A 19,491-nucleotide genomic window follows, 5' to 3' on the forward strand; every position below is an offset into this window, starting at 1 on the left:
TCCTGTTTCTGTGACAGCTGGGATAACCTCCAGGCTCCGAGACCCTAAAATGGACAAGCAGTTAAAAAAGTGACTAAATGAATGGACACATATAACTCCAATTAACATTCACAGTGATTACTGTGTGATTACAGATTGACTGAATACCCTTTCCAGAAAGAGATTGATGGAGTTTCTTGAAATTTCCAATAGAGGGCGCTGTTACACCAGAAATGTTTTACATCAAGTTCCAGGCGTCTGAAACTGGGTTGCCAAAAGGCCTTCATTCAATTCTACATTTATTTCTCTGTTTACATTTAGGGCCACAAGTGGTGTGGGAATTCTTTCAGCATGCTGTTGACTGAAGCGTGTGCCATGTAAGACGGAGCAACACGCTGCACCTCGGTCAGAGTGTCAGAATGCATCAGCGCTCTGCTAAACTAAGTGAACTAAGTGTTCTCCTGGTATTCTTTGACTCAGAAAACTGCTGTGCCCAGCCAAATGCTTGTGGAAGACAGGGTTGACATTTCCTACATTATTTTTTATTGAGTCTGACAGTAGCGGTTTGTCTGAAGTGTAGTGTTCGCCCCTGAGCCGCTGTGCGGAGAGGCCCAAGGATGGAAAGAATGTAGATGTAGTGCTTTAAGGCTCAGCAGGTACCATGTTGAGTGATAGTCAGAGGTCAGGATGCTGGCTGGAGCAGCTAGCAAGCTATTAGACTGTAATGAGAAGTCACAGGAGAGCTTTTGCTGGGTTTGTCCCGCCTGTCTGCTTGGCTGCCTTCACAGTCTCAAGTGGATGATGGAGAGAGATACTCTGGCGCAGTTTAAGACCTACAGCAGCAATGCAAAAAATATACAACACATTACTGCTCTGCTTGAACTCTTTCCCTTCCCATCTGAGGCTGGCCTCAGATGTGATGCTAATCTTTAACTGTCATCATTTGGACTGGCACTGCTTTGGCAACTTGTTTGTACTTGTCTGAAAGGGATACGGATGTATTTCACTGGAAAAAAAAAACATGAATGTGGTATGAAGAGAATTTGCTTGGATAAAAATCTCCTGAGAAATAAAACAAAAAGACAACATCTCGGCTGGAGGGATGCGTGATGTAAGCGGGCAGATGGCAGAGAGCCTGGGCAATGATACTTCAGAATCCAGCGTATAAACACGCTCGGCCAAGCTGCAGCCGCACACTTTCTTTCATGAGGTTTTCTGAAGACGGGATGTGAGAAATCTCAGAGGTTGGTGGGAGCAGACCACCTGGTTTTGGTAATCCTTGAAAAACAAGCGTGAGATGGTTTGCTTACACTGAAACTCGGCACAGCCAGTTTTCTCCATTTACTCACAGGGCAAAGATTTTCCAAACAGCTGCGGTGAACAGAAAAGGAAAAGGGGAACTTAAAAAGTGTTCTCCAATCAGAGCTCTAAAACCCCATATACTTCATACTAATTTTGGGGTTTTCTATCCTTTAAAATAACATATGTGCAACAGTAACACTTTTCTAAATAAGGAAATGTAGCATATGTCAGAGCTCTTGGTGTGACATGAAAGCATGAGTGTAAATTATTCTCTGACATCTGAAGCAAGTGGTTTAAGAACATGCACTCACCCCCACTTGCTCCATTGTGCCTGAAGAGGTCCTGCACAGCAACTGGTCCCCTTGACACCCTGGGGTCATGACCCCTGGTGGCTCAGATGTGTATTTAGATGTCAGGCTGCTACTCTGAGGGCCTCAAACATAGACTCCTCTCCTCGTAATCCATCAACACCCCTCTGACAGAGAAACCGTGAACACTTGTGCGTTCTTGTCATGAACTCCTACAGAACATTAACGATTAAAACAACGGCATACTTTTTTTATATCAACCATTTCTGAAATCAGCCATCACATTTTCATAACTTCTCCAGCTACATGTCCAGAGACTGATATGCACGTTGCAGGAGTGGTTTTAGACAGGCACCAAAGCCAAAACCTAAAACCTTCAGCCGTGACACTAAACACATTTCAGGGGTGAGTCCCACTGGACAAGTTCAACGCTGACAGACACATTCTTCCATCGGAGTCACATCAGCAAACCCAGCTGGGCTCTCTTTTCAAGCCCGTGACCTTTCTGACATCCTTGGATAGCAACAGCGCTGCCACTAAAACACAGGTGTGGATGGATTGAGATACAGGGCCTCTGTTCCAAGTTTTGCCCACAGGTTTTTCAAACCTAATGTGTTGAGCATGTTATTTTTGTTGGAATGGGACCATTTGCTTTGGAAACGTGTAGGAGACATGGGATGACAAACAACATTTGGCTCTAGTTTTCATTCAGCTGTCTGTTGAATAATGCCGATCTAGATGCGCAGTACAACACTACACATTGCACGGATGATGTAAGACACAAGTCTTTTGTTGAGTTTACCAGCATTTGGCAGATAAGGCTAATGGAAAATCACCTTGCTCTGATTTTATAACAGTGGCCTCACAAGCTTCATACAAGCAAACGTGCAAGTGTGTGGAGTGTGTGACAACGGTTGGATTGACCATAACAAGTCCTACATTTCAGGCAGCTGCAGACAAAAATAGACCAAATGATTTCTGAGTGTGACTGTCACTTTTATCAGCTGAATGCTAAGCTTTGTTAAAATGTTTCACACCTAGCTGATATTACACAAGTTAGCTAAGTCAGCTAATTGTAGCTAAGGTGTTTTATGAGTATGCTATGGCAAACTGTTAATCCTGTTTACATTGACAAGAACTGAAAGCTGGTCTTTGAAGTAATGCTGGATACTGTGTTATAGGAATTCTCATAGATATTAGCTATCCGTCAAAAAGTATCTAAAAAGAGCAGAAAGTTTCCTGAAAGCCCACTTGAGACTGATTAATAACTGTTGATTCCTACGATAAATTACGGATATTAAAAAACATTTTTACATTGTGGTACAAAAAATGAGGTTAGTCTCTATGAATAACATCAGTTCTTCATAACAACTGTACAAATGTGTGACGAGAGAAATTCTAGTATTTTATAGAGCTGTTAGTGCTAATTAGCATGTACATGGGTGTTGCATCCATAAAGAACCCAAGAGCGATATCTCAGACTCTACAGTCATCTGTCAGTCAGTTACATATTAAATGTCATGACAATGCAAATGGAAAAAGACTAAACAAGTATGGCTTGTTTCATGTATGGCTTGTTTCCCAGGAGGAAGCAGCCCAGGTTTGCAAAGAATTTGAATTCTAAAGGTTTGAATCAGAATAAACCACAGCACTTCAGTTTGACTCAGGAGACAGACAACCTCTCTACTTCTAAGTAGGGCTGTCAATGTTAACATGTTAGATTCATGCAATTAAAAATTTTAACGCATTTAACCCAATCTGGAGTCCAGAATGGACAAACTTTGGACAAACTGCCCGAAATGCATTGACAGAGACATTTCAGGGATTTTGAGATGGGTTAATTGCATTCTGCAAGAGGTTTCTTCCTGTTAAAGGGAATGTTTTTCTTTCCACTGTCACCAAGTGCTTGCTAAAAGGGAGTCGGCCTGATTGTAGGGGTCTTCTCTGTATTACTTGTAGGCTCTTTAAAGGACCTTGAGGTGATTGTTGTTGTGATTTGGTGCTATATACATAACATTGAATTGAACCGAACTGAACTTCTGGAACAATGTCTATTGGACAGAAGAGACCAAAGTGGAGAGTTTGGCCATAACGCACCACAAACACAGCGTATTAGCATAAACACCTCATACCAACTGCCAAGCAAGAAGCAGCAAGAGGGATGATGACTTGGGTTTGTTTTGCAATCACAGGACCTGAGCCCCTTAAAGTCAATGAGCTGACCAACGACCTAGAGTCTGTCCAAAAGTTAACGCTTGGCAACGGCTAAAAAAATGATCAGGGTGTCTACTGAGCCAGTCAAAGCGCAGACCTCAACTCATTATATATGTTGCAGTGGAACCATAAGAGAGGTGTGCATTAAAGAAAATGTCCACAAACCTCAATGAACTGAAGGAATCTTTTAAAAAAGAGCAAACAACCACATGAGAGTCACACAGAAAACCATTACTTAAAGTTATTGCTGCTAAAGGTGGCTTTACCCACCTCTGGATTTGTGTAAATATTAATGTTCAAAAATATAAACAGTAACATGGATATTAAGGTATTCTTTTAATGGTAGGGTAAGTAGTAAGATCATTTTGGAACAGACAATCCTGTGTTGCTGATTCAATTGTTGTGCTTGTATTATTCAGAAACTGATGTTTTGATTTTGTGACCCAAAGTCTTTTCTCTGTATCAGTACAACTCCCGCTTTTCACCATCCCAAAGCTTAAAGACCCACTTATCCTTGTTATACACAAGTCCATTAAATTCTAGTGAAATGTTATGTGTTTATCTGTTTGTGTGCAGGAGTGACACCATGAAAGTTGTCTCTTTTAACTCTTACCAAGGTGTCTCGAGCAGTGTTAGCCAACAAATCACTTGATGTGTGCTTGCAGTGTGTCACGCTGCCAATGATCAATGAGGGGATCTCTGCTGACAGACCCGCTGCAGTTTCCCTTTCTCTTTCCTGGGGATAAGTGTCCAGTAATGGGAAATCCAGGTCACCTGCCTACTCAGCCCCCCACACAGACCAAAATGCAAGCATGTGACTGCTCACGTAGACACCCTATAAACATATACACAGGCATTTGCACAAACAGCTACCATGAGAATTGTGGGACCTATAAACTCGGCCAGAAACGCTTGAAAAATTCCTTCATCAGTAATTAAATAACAGCTATGACTGATGCCCGTGGGTGTAGCTCTTTATCATTGTGACGTTGGAATCCCAAAGAGAAAGTGTAACAAAGGGCAAGCACGTTCTGACAAGTCCTGTGTGTTGGCATAAGTACTAAATATTGTTAACCAGCTTCCTCAGAAACAACAGCTGTCTTGTGAAAACAATTTAAGAGCAGCCAAGACAGCTTATTGACTGTAGGCATTAAAGATGGAATGCATTTCGTTTGGTGTGTGTGTGTGTGGGAAAAAATGGTGAGCTATAAAAAAGACAGATATGCCGATTACAGCGAGTGTTTTTCTCAAAGGCTCTGGTGTCTGTGCTTATTGTTGTCGGTCCAACAAACCGACCAGCCAAGAAAAACAAGTATGAAACAGAGGAATGTTTATGTTTTCTAACTTTGCCTTTCAAGCTGTGAAATGGTCAAACAGATTCCTGTTTTTAAGGAGAAAATCTTTATTGCTATTGGCTTCATCTGATAATTTTACACTGGAGTCAGGAGGAATTCGGAGGACGGGGGTGGCGTCCAGGACAAAGTGAGAACGATATTACTAATAATGGTTTAAAGTAGATTTTGTGAACCACAGATAACAGGACTGTAAGCTTCTCCCGTGTTATCTTCAGGACCAATGCAAACTCGGATGTGATTGTGACACATCAAATCTGTCATGAAATCAGTCACCCTTTTTTAGGGTGTGACAAACAACTCCTGCTGCTGCGTTGCTAGCTGGCAAGATGAAAGGTTTGAGTCAATCCACATTTACAAGGCAAACCCAAACTAGTACTAGAAAATGTCTTCTCTTCAGAGAAAGCCTGGCTCCAAAAAGATTATTATAATGTCTATGTAGCTTCTGTCTAGGTACTCCGTCTTTCTTCCACAATTCAGTTCAATTCACCTCAACCTAATTCAAGTCCAGAGACATGTAGTTACCAAATACAGTTATACTGATAAAGTTTGTCTAATAGACCACAAGTCACTTGTGGGGGTGGGGGGGGCCCTTTCCCACCAGTGTCTTAGCAAGACCTGTTTAGTCATAGTAAGGGCCAGGATGATCCATTTTTCATAATGGGGGGAGAAGTCGCACTCAGAAAGTCCTGTTTATACCAAGCGTGGACAGTTTTGGTGAGATGCGATATCTTCTTTTCAGAACACTGAAAATGACCTCCATGATATTTTCCCACCAGTCCCAAAGTGCCGGACAGAGAATATGCAGAATCGAGGCAGCCTGGCCATCACATCTCCAGCAATTGTCCATAGGAACCAAGTTCCATTTGTGCAATTGTTGTGGTGTTCGACGCCACCTGTGGATTATTTTTAACTGAATAAATCTGCTGCCTATTTCCTTATACATATTAATATTATGAAGACATGACTCCCATTCAGCTGGAGATACGTCCACTACCAGATCTTGGGCTCAGCAACGTTTAACTTTGGAAAGAGGGTCAGATAACTGATCTTGCAGTAAACGGTAGATCTTAGAGGTAATACCTTTACCAAAGGGCGATCTCGAAAGCAGTGCTTCCACAGGGCTGCCCATAGGACAGCTCGTGGGGCTTCCCGGTCATTTCGATAAAGAGCTGCTCATTTGGACATATCTTCAGAATTGATTGCGCTGCAAATGATATAGCTCAACAATCTGATCGAAGCTCAGGAAACGTTTGGTTCTGAAATCAAATAAATGTGATACATAGAGGATGGCGGTGCCAAAGCAACTCAAATTCTTTTATTTCCCCATTAATTGGTGATTGTTATTGGCTGTGAGTTTGGATGGGTATCTGTTTCCTTGTAACAGACTGGAGTCCCTGTCTAGTGTATATTTTGCCTCTCGTCCTATGGTAGCTGAGATAGGCTGGGACTTTCTTTATTAATCTAAGAGGATCAATTATTTTCTTTGTCCATGAGGGTTAATCCAGCTCCTCCTGTAGTTTCACTCTCTGTATCACTTTAATTTATGGCTAAATAACTGCAGGCATCATGGTTTTGTGCTTTTCTTCTCTGTTTGGTTTTAATGACAATGGTACCAAAACCTTTTGGTCCAACTTCTTTAAAGAAACTGTCTTTATTTTTCACACAGATCCCTGACACTCAGATCTTTTATTGTGATTAGGGTTGGGACCTGGCAACTGATTTCTAATTGCGAAATCCATTAAAATCATATACCCCAGGCTTATTCATTCCTTTTATCGACGCTGGCATGTGTTTTTGGTGTAACCACATTGCAAAACAGTTGACGTCAAATGGCTGACAGTGGCAATTTCGCACACTTGAGTCATAAGCAAAAATTTGTGTTCAGACTCAGTGATAGTGACCATAACTAAATGTAGCTCTGAGACTCAAATCCTGCGAACGTTTAGTTTTTCCCCAAACAGATTAAGGAATCAACAAGAGCATCAGAAAAAAAGGGACTAAAAACACAACTGTTAAAGGCAGTGGTATGAATAAATATCAATCTTTAACTGTGATTGTGTTCGCACGTGTCTCATTTGCTGTTTTAATCGCCTAACGTAGCCATACAGCCTACACCACACAATGAAGATATTCAGTAAAGCGGTCATCCCCCTGTTCCCTGTGAGCCAGAGGTGAGATCCAGCCGACAGCCTGGATGTCCCTCTGATCTGATCATGCTGGACTTAAAACACACTCACGTACACACAAACACCAAAGTCATTGAACATGTTAACAGCGGGAACAAATGTTGGCAATAAAGACGTCAGACAGGAACTGAGTGGAAATAAATCTTCCTGAAGGAGATGATGAATAGCACAATGTGTGAAGCTGTTCGGGCCGTGCAAGCAGCCACAGACCAGCTCTCAGCTGTGACCGGAGAACATCACGTATTAATTCAAGCTACGCCGTTCAAACAAAACCACCAGTTTTTCATCTGTTCTCAAACACATGGGACCATGCGCACATGTGTAACAAAAGACTTTTTAGCCCTTCTGGCCTTTCTGTGCTTGGCAGCCAAGTCTCCATCACACGATACCAAAATCCCTGACACGCTGCACCAGCTACATGGGATCGACAAATACTCTACTGAATTCTTTCTTTTGTGCAATTTAAGCTTTGTGAAGTCTCTTTTTTCATCTATTTAAGCCCCTGACTTTCTCAAAAGAGTCATGTGAAATGGAAGTAAAACAGACAAGAAGTTCCGATAAAGCAAATCTGTCTGAAGTCTGATGTGCTGTAAATCAAATCCCACCGGTCTATTTAAAGGTTATGTTCAATGACGTGTAGTTGAAACGGTGCAAATTCAGCCAGTGTGGTTTCCTGTGTGCCACAGGAATAGATCACGCATTATGATCGTTTACAGACACAGTACTTTTGTCCTCTACCCGTCTAGTTTTGGTAAATGGCCTGTATTTGTATAGCGCTTTACTAGTCCCTAAGGACCCCAAAGTGCTTTACACATCCAGTCATCCACCCATTCACACACACTGGTGATGGCAAGCTACATATTAGCCACAGCCACCCTGGGGCGCACTGACAGAGGCGAGGCTGCCGGACACTGGCGCCACCGGGCCCTCTGGCCACCACCAGTAGGCAACGGGTGAAGTGTCTTTCCAAGGACAGTTGGCAATGACCGAGACTGTCCAAGCCGAGGCTCGAACCGGCAACCTTCCGATTACAAGGCGAACTCCCAACTCTTGAGCCACGATCGCCAAAACGATAGTTACTCAAAAATGTCTAAAGATAAGTGTTCTGTTATGGGTAGACACAACACTGATTCATTCCTGAGGTGCATTTTGATTAGAGGTGGGAATCACCATACATCCCACGATACGATATTATCACAATACTTAACGCATGATACGATATTATTGCAATTTTTAAAAATATTTTGCGATATTCAGATTCTGTACATAAAGGTAAACTTTATCAATATTCATTTTATCTAATATCAAAGTCTCACACTCAGTCTTTCTCTCATTTCAGTCAGTTTTATTGTTGACAAACTGAACGGTTTGTATTACAGTCTAGTCCAACTTAACTGAATGCAACCATCTGGTACAATTATAGCTATTCTGAACTATGCAATTTATGAAAACTATGCAGCCCATTCAGCAACTGAAGAATTTGAAAGTAAATTAAAACAAAATATAATTTTACATTAAATAAAAAAGTTTTAAACTTAATTAAAATAAAACATGTCTTAAATTAAAAGAAGTAAACTGTCATGTTTATTGCTGCCAAAAAAAAGTTAAACACATTTGGACAGTGAAGGAATGTCAGGATTCTTGCTCAGAAAAAGGATCAACATGCTCTGAAGTCAGAGCACAAAAACCTTTTTTGTAACAAAATATCGATTTCTGCTGTCTCTGTATCGATACATTATTAGCAAACAAAATATCACGATACTACACAGTATCGATTTTTTCCCCCACCCCTAATTTTGATGTTTGATTGATTCACAGGTGAGTGTTACGTGGTTAAACAAACAAAAACCCACTCCTCTGAAAATGGTTAGGTACAAGGAAAACTGGCCAATATGCAAAGAAAAACTTTCTCCAGAAATCCTGGAGAACTACTGCTCACATCTTCTTCTAAGAAAATGACAAGAATCTCCTTAGAAAAACTAAATATAAACATGGAGGAGTGGCTCCAGACTTTCACATGGTCCTGTACATATTTTTATTCTTGATCTCAAGCAGATGCATGATTCACACTTCCAAGTAATCTTTGTTTATCTTATACTAAGCTTCATCTTTTTGTAACGCAAGCACTTTGATGTTCACCACCTTTCTTTTGATTGGCTGCCACTCCCAAAACTGAAGGTTTGAACACCAGCTGGGGGATTTGCTTAAAGCAACAGCTATGTGCTTGGAATGAGCTCATTAGGAATATCGTCTCCCACAGACCAAACTGAGTGAAATCTGAGCTTTTGTTTCACAAGGATTATTTGTTCATAAAGTGACATCATTATTTGAAACTTTGGCCATGTTTGATTTTACCATCTACATATCAACAGCGTTTGTATGTCAGAAAATAAGAAATGCAAAAATACACCTTTTAAACCAAGGTTATCCTGTGAGCTAACATGCTAGTTAGCCACGTTATCAGCCACAGTTTTCTATGTTCTTTTCCCGAATTTGTTTAATTTAGTTCATCATTTATGAGCAATTTTCCTATCTATGCCTCCAATTTTCTGTTCTCTCAAAGATCGGTAACTTCTTATTGGTCACTGATGCAATTTCTTGTGCCAAAAGGTCAAAAGAATTGTACTTAGTTGAACTTTTATAGCTTTAACAACACCCAGTGTGTGTACGTGTGTGCCCTACTCACTTATATGTCTTAACTATAAAAGAATCTGCTCTGTGTGTGTGCGTTCCTTTGTTTGACCCTGCACAACGTATATTTTCTTCATCCATATGTGAGTGAGGCGGCTGTGATTAGAGGGTGCCACTACAGCGTTCCCCTCAGGCCACTTCACCCTGTTATTTTCCCCTCATCAGCCCGCGCTCTCTACAGGGAGGGTGGGTCCGTGACCTCCCTCCCACGCACAACCACGAGTGAGGGAGGCACCCGTTTCACACAACCCCCTTCTTAAGTCACAGCAGAGAAGCGGTTGAGGTCACAGGCCCCCTTCTGAGTCCCTCACATCCCCTGGCAGAACTCCACATTTCTCATAAAGCAAAGCTCATCACAATCCCCAGGCCTCCATCCTGAATCCCCCGCGGTCTCCTCCTTACTTTGACACAGACGGATATCGTCACTGTCTTCCATCCGGACTCATGGAAATCATCAAAAGCGATAAACTGGTGACACTGGGGCAGGGTCAAAGCAAACTTTTGAGCCTTTGAGTTCAATTCCCTTTCACCTTCTGAACCGCAAGAAATACGTTACAGAGACAAGGGGAGGCCAAAACCGGTGACATGAGCAATATCTCTCGCAAGTGTTCTTTGGCATCCTTTCTTACTTTTTGTCGTATTTTTTAAAAGTCTTTTTCTTCTCTTCTTGGCTCTTTTTCCTGCTCTCTTCCTGCCTCTCCATTTCCCAGCCAGCATTCAGGAACTTTTTAAAAACAGGCTTCAGCGTAAAACAAACAGCCCACGGCCTTCTTTAGTCGAGCTGCCCCATGAAGGCAGGGAACCAAGGAGGGAGGAAAAAAAAACAGTAATAGATTCACTGGTGGAATACATGTAGTACTGAACATCTGCTGGAAGTTTGAAGTTTGGGTTCATGAGGCTTTAGGGGAGTTAAAACAATACTGGAGTGTCGAGTTGTGCACAATGTCAGCACAACGACTGGCAGGCAGCTCACAAGGGAATTTATACTTCTGTGTTAAATCTGTGCCCTGCCTACCTCGTAACCACAAACCCTTGCGAACTGAAGAACTGACCTCACATGCACATCCTTGGAAGCATAACTACGTGTTGCTTCAAAGCGGCCGGTAACTGTTGCGATTGGCCCGTTCAGTACTCTTCATTCCTCCTACACATTCTTGGCTACTTTGTCGCTGCAGTTTGTGAATTTATCAGCGAGATAATAACACTCATCGCCTCAATATGAGGACTCTCAAATGTCAGCAAATTCCTGGAGGGAGATTGCCGAAACTATGGGAATGGACGTGAGGGAATGTGCAAAGAAAGTGGAAAAACTTGAGGGACAAATATGTCGTGCTCTGAAAAACAAAGAAAAAAAGTCTGACCACAACAAAGAGTGGAGACCAAGGAGGGAAAAAAGTCCCAGCATTTAGATTATGTAGTACACTCTACAAAGACTCACCGCAGAAGTCTAAATCAGCCATAAGTCCTGCTTTCAGTTATTGGCACTGTGATGCTCCCTGGCCAACCATTCAGACTCCTAAGAATCTGGACTCTTTCAGAGCCTTTTGGTACACAGCAACTACAGTAACTACAGTAACTACAGTAAAGCCGAGCTTTATACAACAATCTCCCCTTGAGATAATCATGTATGTATGAGCTGTAGTGATGTTGTCACTAGAGCTGATAAAACATGTACTTTTTAGCATGCAGCTTGCTCTGTGAAGCATTTTTTCCCATGGGAGACAACCTTTACATCAAAAGTCCAATAAGGGTCGCAGGGTTTCTGTTTAGCTCAGAGTGACTGATTCAGCCGCTGCTCACGGGGCAGATTACCATACCAAATGCAGGGGTTTTCACCTTCAGGCGTGGTGGCATAACCACTAAAGCCCTTTTGAGACAGACAGTTGTTTTCTTTTCGATGATGGCATTTTGTCAACCAAACATAGGTCAGTTATACATAAATGTCATTTGTTTGTATTCAGATATCCCAGTGACAGTGCTCGACAGAGCTGCGGTAGATGGTTGGCTCACAAGAACAGCGTCTCTGTTCCCTCTTTTCCACAAAAAGAGGTGTCATATATTTCTCTGTATTTCTATTATAAAAGGGTTGATTAAGTGCCAGCTTAGCACTGGCACAACAGTACTGTGGGACCCAATGCTGGAACCACTGATGTTTAATAAAAGAAAAGAAAAAGAGGTTAATGATTTGCAGATGAAGCTGACAGATTGTGTCTGCCATTCTTTTCTTCCAGCGGAGATGACCTTATTTATGTAAAGTTAGGTTGATATGTGGACTTGTTCTCATAAGGTTCTCAAAAGTGCAGCAAAATAAACTTACTGGCAAAGATAGCATGTTGGTGAGAAAGAGTGGTCTATGTGTGTGTGTCTGTGTGTGTATGCGTGTCTGTGCTGCACAGTGTTGCAACAGCTGCCTCTTGCACACAGGCTCAGGCACAGTGAGCTCTCTTCCTGGAAATGTCAAAAATACCTAATAGATAAATACTTTAATATTGTTTCAAATTAAGAACCAAGCTGATGAAGACGAGAGAGAAGCGAGAGTGGCCGCGGCGCTCATTCACATATGAGTCATATATGAAATGATGTCTGCAAAGGTCTTATTTACCAGATATAGCCAGATAAACTGTACACTGTTGTTTTCTTTGTCTTTTGTTTAACATTAAAGTAGTGCTAATCAGTGGGCATGCAATGACTGTGACTGTGAATATTGAGAAAGGGCCAACTTTCTCAGCTTCTCAGTAAGCCTACAGAAAATGATCAGTCAGTTCTGTAGTTCCCCGTGACTCTGTTTTGTTTTGCACGGTGGCCCCGAAAGGTCAAACGACAGAAAATAGAAAAACACTGCAAAATGAAAGTTGAATAAAATTAATAACACAAAATGGAAATAAACAAACAAACCTCAACTGAAGTGTATCATATATATAATTTGCTGCTTCTTTTAAGTGTGTCTCAGTTTTATGGTTTGTTTGTTTTTTCTATTTGTGTTATGTTTTATTCAGTTTTATTGTGTTTTTGCGGGGGGGGGGGGGGGGGGGGGGGGGGGGGGGGGGGGGGTTCAGTATCTTTTGCTTCTATTTCTATGTCTCTTTCTAATTTCTTTTTCTTAAGTTGCAGTGTTTTTGACCTCTTAGGGCCACCGCAGTTTTGAGTTTTTATGCTTTTTATATCTTTTTAAAGAAAACCTTTGGATTGAATTTTGGCTTTAAACCAAGCAGGAGACACAATATCAACAGTAAAGATGTAAAAAAAAAAAAAAGAAAAAAAAAGCTCAAACCCACAAGATGACTTAAAGAAAAAGTGTAACTATAAAACGTTTATCTGGAAACAAATGTCTCCTAACAAACAAGTGAACTGTTAGAAACTGCTGTTATAATTGAATTGTTAGCAGATAGAAACACTGTGTTAATGATCATACATTTGCAATGTTTTGATAGCTTATTGTATATGCTATATGCTTACAGTCATATAGATTTTGACTGAGGCCTTTGTTGAGGCCTAAATTTATGCTGTTGAATTATTTGCTTAGGGATAAGATTTGGCATGCTCACTTCTGGACATGAATTAACTTCTTCTCTGCTCTCTCTCTGGTTTTGTCCAAAATTTATTCAAATTTCCAGCACAAACAATCATGCCACTCCCCCCCCCCCCCCCCCCCCCCCCCCCACACACACACCCACCTCCCTCCCACTCTATCTACTGCAGAAGTACAGAACAAAATAGTCTCCAAAAAACTCCCAATTGACTGTCTGGAATATACACTAAACAGCCTCATGGAAGGGAAGAGGAAGGCACACGACAATGATGTGAGAATATTTAATCAGCTCATGGAAATTTCCTGCATCCTGCATTCTAGCGTCTCTTCTTCGTCTTGTTCTGAAAACCACAGAGCATTCACACAACAGCAGGTGCGAACGCGCACAAAGAGAAAGTATGAAATGGAAAAAAAAAAAGTTAAACGGAGATACTTAAGAGTAAAAACAAGACTGGGCGACAGCCTTGCCACCTTCAGAAGCAAACCGCAAAGCAAAGTGGCACACTGTCTGTATTTCTGAATCTGAGAATTGTGGCTGAAAGTTGACATGTGATTGAAGCTGAAGCACAAATCTGGGTCATACCCCACCTCGTGCTGCTCATGCCCCCACGGTTTCTGCAAGACAACTCTGAATACAGTACAGCTGTTTTTAATTCAGTTTTAGGAATCTTACTGGGGTGTGAGTAGTTCACACAAGGACATTTTTCTACAAGGCCACGTCTGCCACGTCTTAGCTGTCACTTATTACTCAGCTGTTGATGTCTAATATCATAATGCTATGATTCAGGCACACACAGGTTCCCACAGTCTGCTGTATTAACATCTCACAGGCATCAGCTATTCCCCAAAATGCATTTTCTTATAAAGAGGAAACATCGGGTCTGTTAATATCACAACTATGATGATGGGAATCCAAATACAGAGCGAGGCCAGGTCTTACGTCACTTGAGAAAAAAATAACTACAGGCAAAAAGTAAGTGCGCACATATCTTTTTGACACCAATCACACCATTGCTCTGTTTCTTGTTCTTTGTGTCTTTATCTCATTGTTTTCCTCGTAGATAGCAGCCTTGGTAATCTCTCGGCCTTCCACTGAGCATTAATCAACCACGGTTTACTTTAGAACGTAATCCCCATATTTAGCAAGCACAGAGTCCTGTTAAGTCCCACGATCCGTGGGAAACTATGATACAAGACAAGAGGAGTGATAGTGAAGATGCAGACGCCCTGCTAGAAGAGAAACATGACTTGTTTGCAGCTAGCTGACTTATCTTATCAGGAATCACCAGGTCTGCTGAGTCTCCCCAGAAGAAATGAAAAGTACAGGTTTACAGTAAATTAAGAGAACCTCAACCCTGCGAGCTCGTACCTGTACCTGGTTTACTAAATTTAAGGTCTTCTCAGAAAGCGGTTCTCACATTTTGGCTAAAGCTCTGCTGTGGTTCCAGTGTTTTCCCAAAGTCTGTTACCTCTAAACTCTACCAACCAGCTTACAGCTAAGTCTTAAAACCCTTCCACTAACCACAACAAGACGTAATTATGATTTTAACCCTAAAACCGAATCCTCGCAGTCAAACAGGCCTTAGAAAGGCTGTGAAAAAAGAATTGTGTAGTTAGGACATTTTTTAAAAATTCACACTATGATTTTTTTGTTTATTTATTTATTTATTTGCCTTTCATTTCCTGTGACAAACGGTAACTCACACTGTCGGACGAGTGGTTCACAAGAAAGCTGCGAACCCACAGTCTGCCCGTCCTGCACAGACACGTTTTGAACACAAACAAACACACAAACTCTCACATGCACAGTAAATGTATTCTTGTCACTGCGCTCTTTGCAAAATAACGTGAATGCCTGCATGTGATAGACATGCAAAATGTACCTACCAAAAAAAAAATAAAAAAGACTCCGAAGGATGCTATCATTTAAACAAATATTTTTCTATTATCACAGCGTTTCCGTAAGAAATTTAAGTTTCCTTTTTAGAGAGGCATTAATCACAATCTTTGCATTTAACTGTCACATGACAGCCTAAAAGATATGACCTTTGTGCATGTGAGCAGGAAAGCAGTGAAACTGTTGATATAAATGAGTGAAAACTGGCTGCCAAGCAGTGACCTAAAAGGAGTAAAGTGCTGGCATGCAGTACCTAAAAATACTGGTCAGCTGAAAAATAGGTTATGGATATAAATACTTGACCAAATCAACCTAACTCTGATATTTGATTAAATTATCTGAACAATATCCAGTTTTATATAAAACTGTATTAAATAACTTTAAACATTTCAAAAACATTTCATTCAAAATTTCATTTTAAAGGATAGTCTATAATAACCAGGGCTACATTCCCTCTCCCTATACTATGTATACATTAGGGGTGCAACGATACACAAAATTCACGGTTCGGTTCGATACTTTGGTTTCACGGTTCGATATTTTTTCGATACAAAAAAATGTTCATGCTTTTTTAATTTGTCATTTCTTAAAATTATAAATATACATTTTAACTCAAACGTACAGTTTTTAAATTTTATGTTGCTGAAACAACAAAGGGATAAAATAATACATCTATCTGATTGAGGAATCACTCATCTTTGGAAAAGAGAGTTTATTACACAGAAATGGCTCTTTCCAAAATAAAAGCTATACTATACGCTTCTTCTGGGCTATATTCTCAGCAGCATATTAACTCATATCAGGTCCCCATAAGGAGAATCATGTGCTAACAGCTGTCTAAATGACTCGGGTAAAGTTTGTAGCATGCGTGCTTGTTGTTTTTGTCTGCTTCCACTTGTCTTTGCACTAGGATGCTGTCAGAGTAAATGTGCAGTCGTATTCGTTGTGTTCCCACTAGTGCTGTCAGCGTAAATCTGAAATGACGTTAACGCCACAACACGGCAAATCTCCGTTAACGAGCTACCGCGGATTGCCCCGTGCGTGGGGCTGGACAGCCAACACGTTAACGAGCAAACTGCGCTAACACACTAGTTCCCACCAATGTAATTGAGCATTGCTGGCACATCCGACATACTGTTTTACTTTTGTCCATGACGCGCTTACCTTCAGGGTCATACTTCACATGAAAACCAAAATAGTTCCAAAGGCCAGATCTGAATGAGGGTGGGGGAGGTTCAATTTGCCATGTTGCAACGAGCTTAGCTTCTGTCCCGCTAGCTTGCCCTGCGCTCAGTGGAGCTGCGTTGAGCGCAGATCCACTGAGCGCTCAACACAGACAGCATCGTCAGAAGAAAAGTTGATAAAATAAATTAAAAATTTTGTATTGTTCGATACATATACCGAAAGCACTGTATCGAATGGTTCAATATCGATAAGAGTATCGTTGCACCCCTAGTATACATATTTGTAATGTTTTGTTAATCACAAACAAATCGTCCTTTTTTGTGTCTGTTCTGTGTCTTTCTTTCTTTTCTATGAGACCTTCAGTTAAATTTTGAGAAAGTTTAATTCAGTCCCAACACATACTCACATTTAATGCTTGTATACTACTTCCTGCATTTGAAACCATTGTACCACATCAATATCTACAATAGCAATTTGTGGCGCTAATAAGTAAAATGAAAATAAACATGAAGGGTATCAGCTATCAGCTGTTACCAAGAAATGACCCAAATATGATTCCAGCAAAAGATGCCCACGTGATAGCCTTGCCAGCTGGCCCCACACTTACCACAATGCTAACCACAGGACTCAGCAGGGTTTGCAGGGCATGGTGTGTTTAGCTGTGCTTGTGTAAAGCTAGAGCGAAGAGGACTAACTGTCTTAACAAGTAAAGTTAGTCGTAAATCAGCAAGTGTGTGTGTGGTGTATTTAAACACACAAATGCATACACGCTCCTTTTAAGACTCAACTAGGAGGAATACAAGCATCTGCTTTCACCTCGAATGCCGCGATCACAAATTAAAAAAAAAGAAAAAAGAAGTATGGCGTGAACTAACAAAGTCTGATATCACTGCCCTCGGATATCACTGAACTGAAAGTGAGCTCATTATGAGCCGCCTGCAGCGCTGCTTTAATCAGTGAACGACCGCATCTGTCGATAAAAGCAGTGATGGATTACCGAGAGCTCACAGTAAACTTCAGCCAAAGAACAAAAGCAGTGAAGCCAAACACATCGAGTGAAACCACACAGATAGTGAAAGAAAAGAAAGAGGTGAGTCTCTCGCTCCATCTCCGCAGTGACAAGAGGAGTGTTTTCTCCAGACTTGGGCCCGTGCCTATGCGAACGCCCTCTGCTGACCTCACAACCTTCCCGTCGATCCCCTCCCCGTGGACGTCACGCAAGGCCACAGCTGCATCCCAAGTCTGAGGAAAACATCAGCTTGGGCTGGGGAAGGCTAGCTCTTTTTTTTTAGATCTTTGGAAAACCCACTTTTTAGAGGCCGAAAACAGCTTTTTGACTTGAGTGCAGCGTTCGTGCCCTGTCACCCTGTGGCTGTTCTTCATTAGAGGGAGGAGGAGGATGAGGGGGAACACGAGGGCTGGATCGAGTTTATATCTACGGCTGGGAGGTCAGCTTTCCTCTGGGACAATGTGAGGATATGAGTGTTCGATGACAAACTGTGATAAGGGGCTATGTGTGTGGGAGGCGTGGGGTAATGGGTACAAGGGCAGCCAGGCTCGTTTTTTCTCACTCCTGGTTTGGCCACGAGTCTTCAAAAGCCTTCTGATTTAATTTAAGGTGTGAAAGTGCAAAGGAGATCCCTTTCCTCTCCATAGATGCTTAACGATCAGCTGATAGGGTGATGATAAGAATGAGCGCTTCCTCCGTGAGAAAGATTAAGCTGCTATTTTACTAAATAAACAAACAAGCTGTGGGTGTTTTTCGGGTTGTTTTCTTGGATGATGCGCTTTTATCAGGCCCCTATTCTTAGGTCTGTCCAGTAACGTCCCCTCGCTCTTAAGCTCAAGCTCGTCTCACTGCGTCACGCGGATGATGAATCAAATTCAGTTTCCCAGCTGCCGCGTCATTTGTTGTTTGGACACAAACTGAAAACAAACCTACTCTGACTGTTTACGGGCTTTTTGAGGACTCGCCTTGATCCTGGTTGACCTCAGGCCTCAGACTTCCAAACTGTTTACACTCCCTGCCTCTGTGGCTTCTGCACGCGCACCCAGACTCAGTCTGTCAGTCACAGTGCCGAATAGCACTCGTGAATTTTGAATAAGCAGCTCTTACAGTATGTACCGGCCCCGTTTCCTGTGCAATCAGAGGAAACCATGGGGGCTCATCGCTGGTCAGAGAGCCCATATGTTTCCTCAACTGCTTTCAATAAATGAGCACACAGACATCCGTCTCTAGGTATTTTATCTGCTCCCAGAGCCCACATCAAGGCCTTGGACTGTCCTCCAAAACAATAGGGCTCAGGAATCCCACTCTCTTCTTCACAAGAAATCAGGCAGTAATTTAGATAGCTCTATCTCTGTGTCTAGACACACAAGGCATGCCAGTGGTATCACTCTGTGAAACAATGCAGTCTTAATTGCTTTTCAAGTGATTCTGGTTAATACCACAAACACTGAGGGAATTTCAACATTGTGTAAGGGGATTTGGCCGGTGTTTGCTCTCCATCATGTCCATCAGGCCAGCAGCCAGTCGTCTTTGCATGAGGGAGAAGAGAGAAAGAGAAAGAGCTCCTCTACCGTGGAAGCAGCGTCCATTACAAGGGGATTTTTTTTTAAGATCAAATGTATCAGCAGTAAAATCAAGTGGGTTAAGCGACACCCACGTCATTCCTACCCCCCACACACGCAGACCAAAACTAGTAAATAATGACTTCCTGTCAAAATGCATGGCAAGTTGTGTTGCTTCCTTTTCATTTCACTTCTCGTCTTTCATGGGGACTTCTAAAAATCCCATTGGACTCTTTCTAAAATCCCAAGGAAAACAGCGTTTTAGTCATAATTA

At 41.7% G+C, this 19,491-nt stretch overlaps 1 protein-coding gene across 1 annotated transcript in view; it reads right to left on the bottom strand.

Annotated features, from left to right (window-relative positions):
* LOC146520600 (uncharacterized) overlaps window positions 1-19,491 on the bottom strand; it is a 68,195-nt gene that overhangs the window by 29,068 nt on the left and 19,636 nt on the right. The window lies entirely within an intron of this gene.

This window comes from Neolamprologus multifasciatus, chromosome 4, assembly GCF_963576455.1.
Source record: "Neolamprologus multifasciatus chromosome 4, fNeoMul1.2, whole genome shotgun sequence".
NCBI classification, from domain to species: Eukaryota; Metazoa; Chordata; class Actinopteri; order Cichliformes; family Cichlidae; genus Neolamprologus; species Neolamprologus multifasciatus.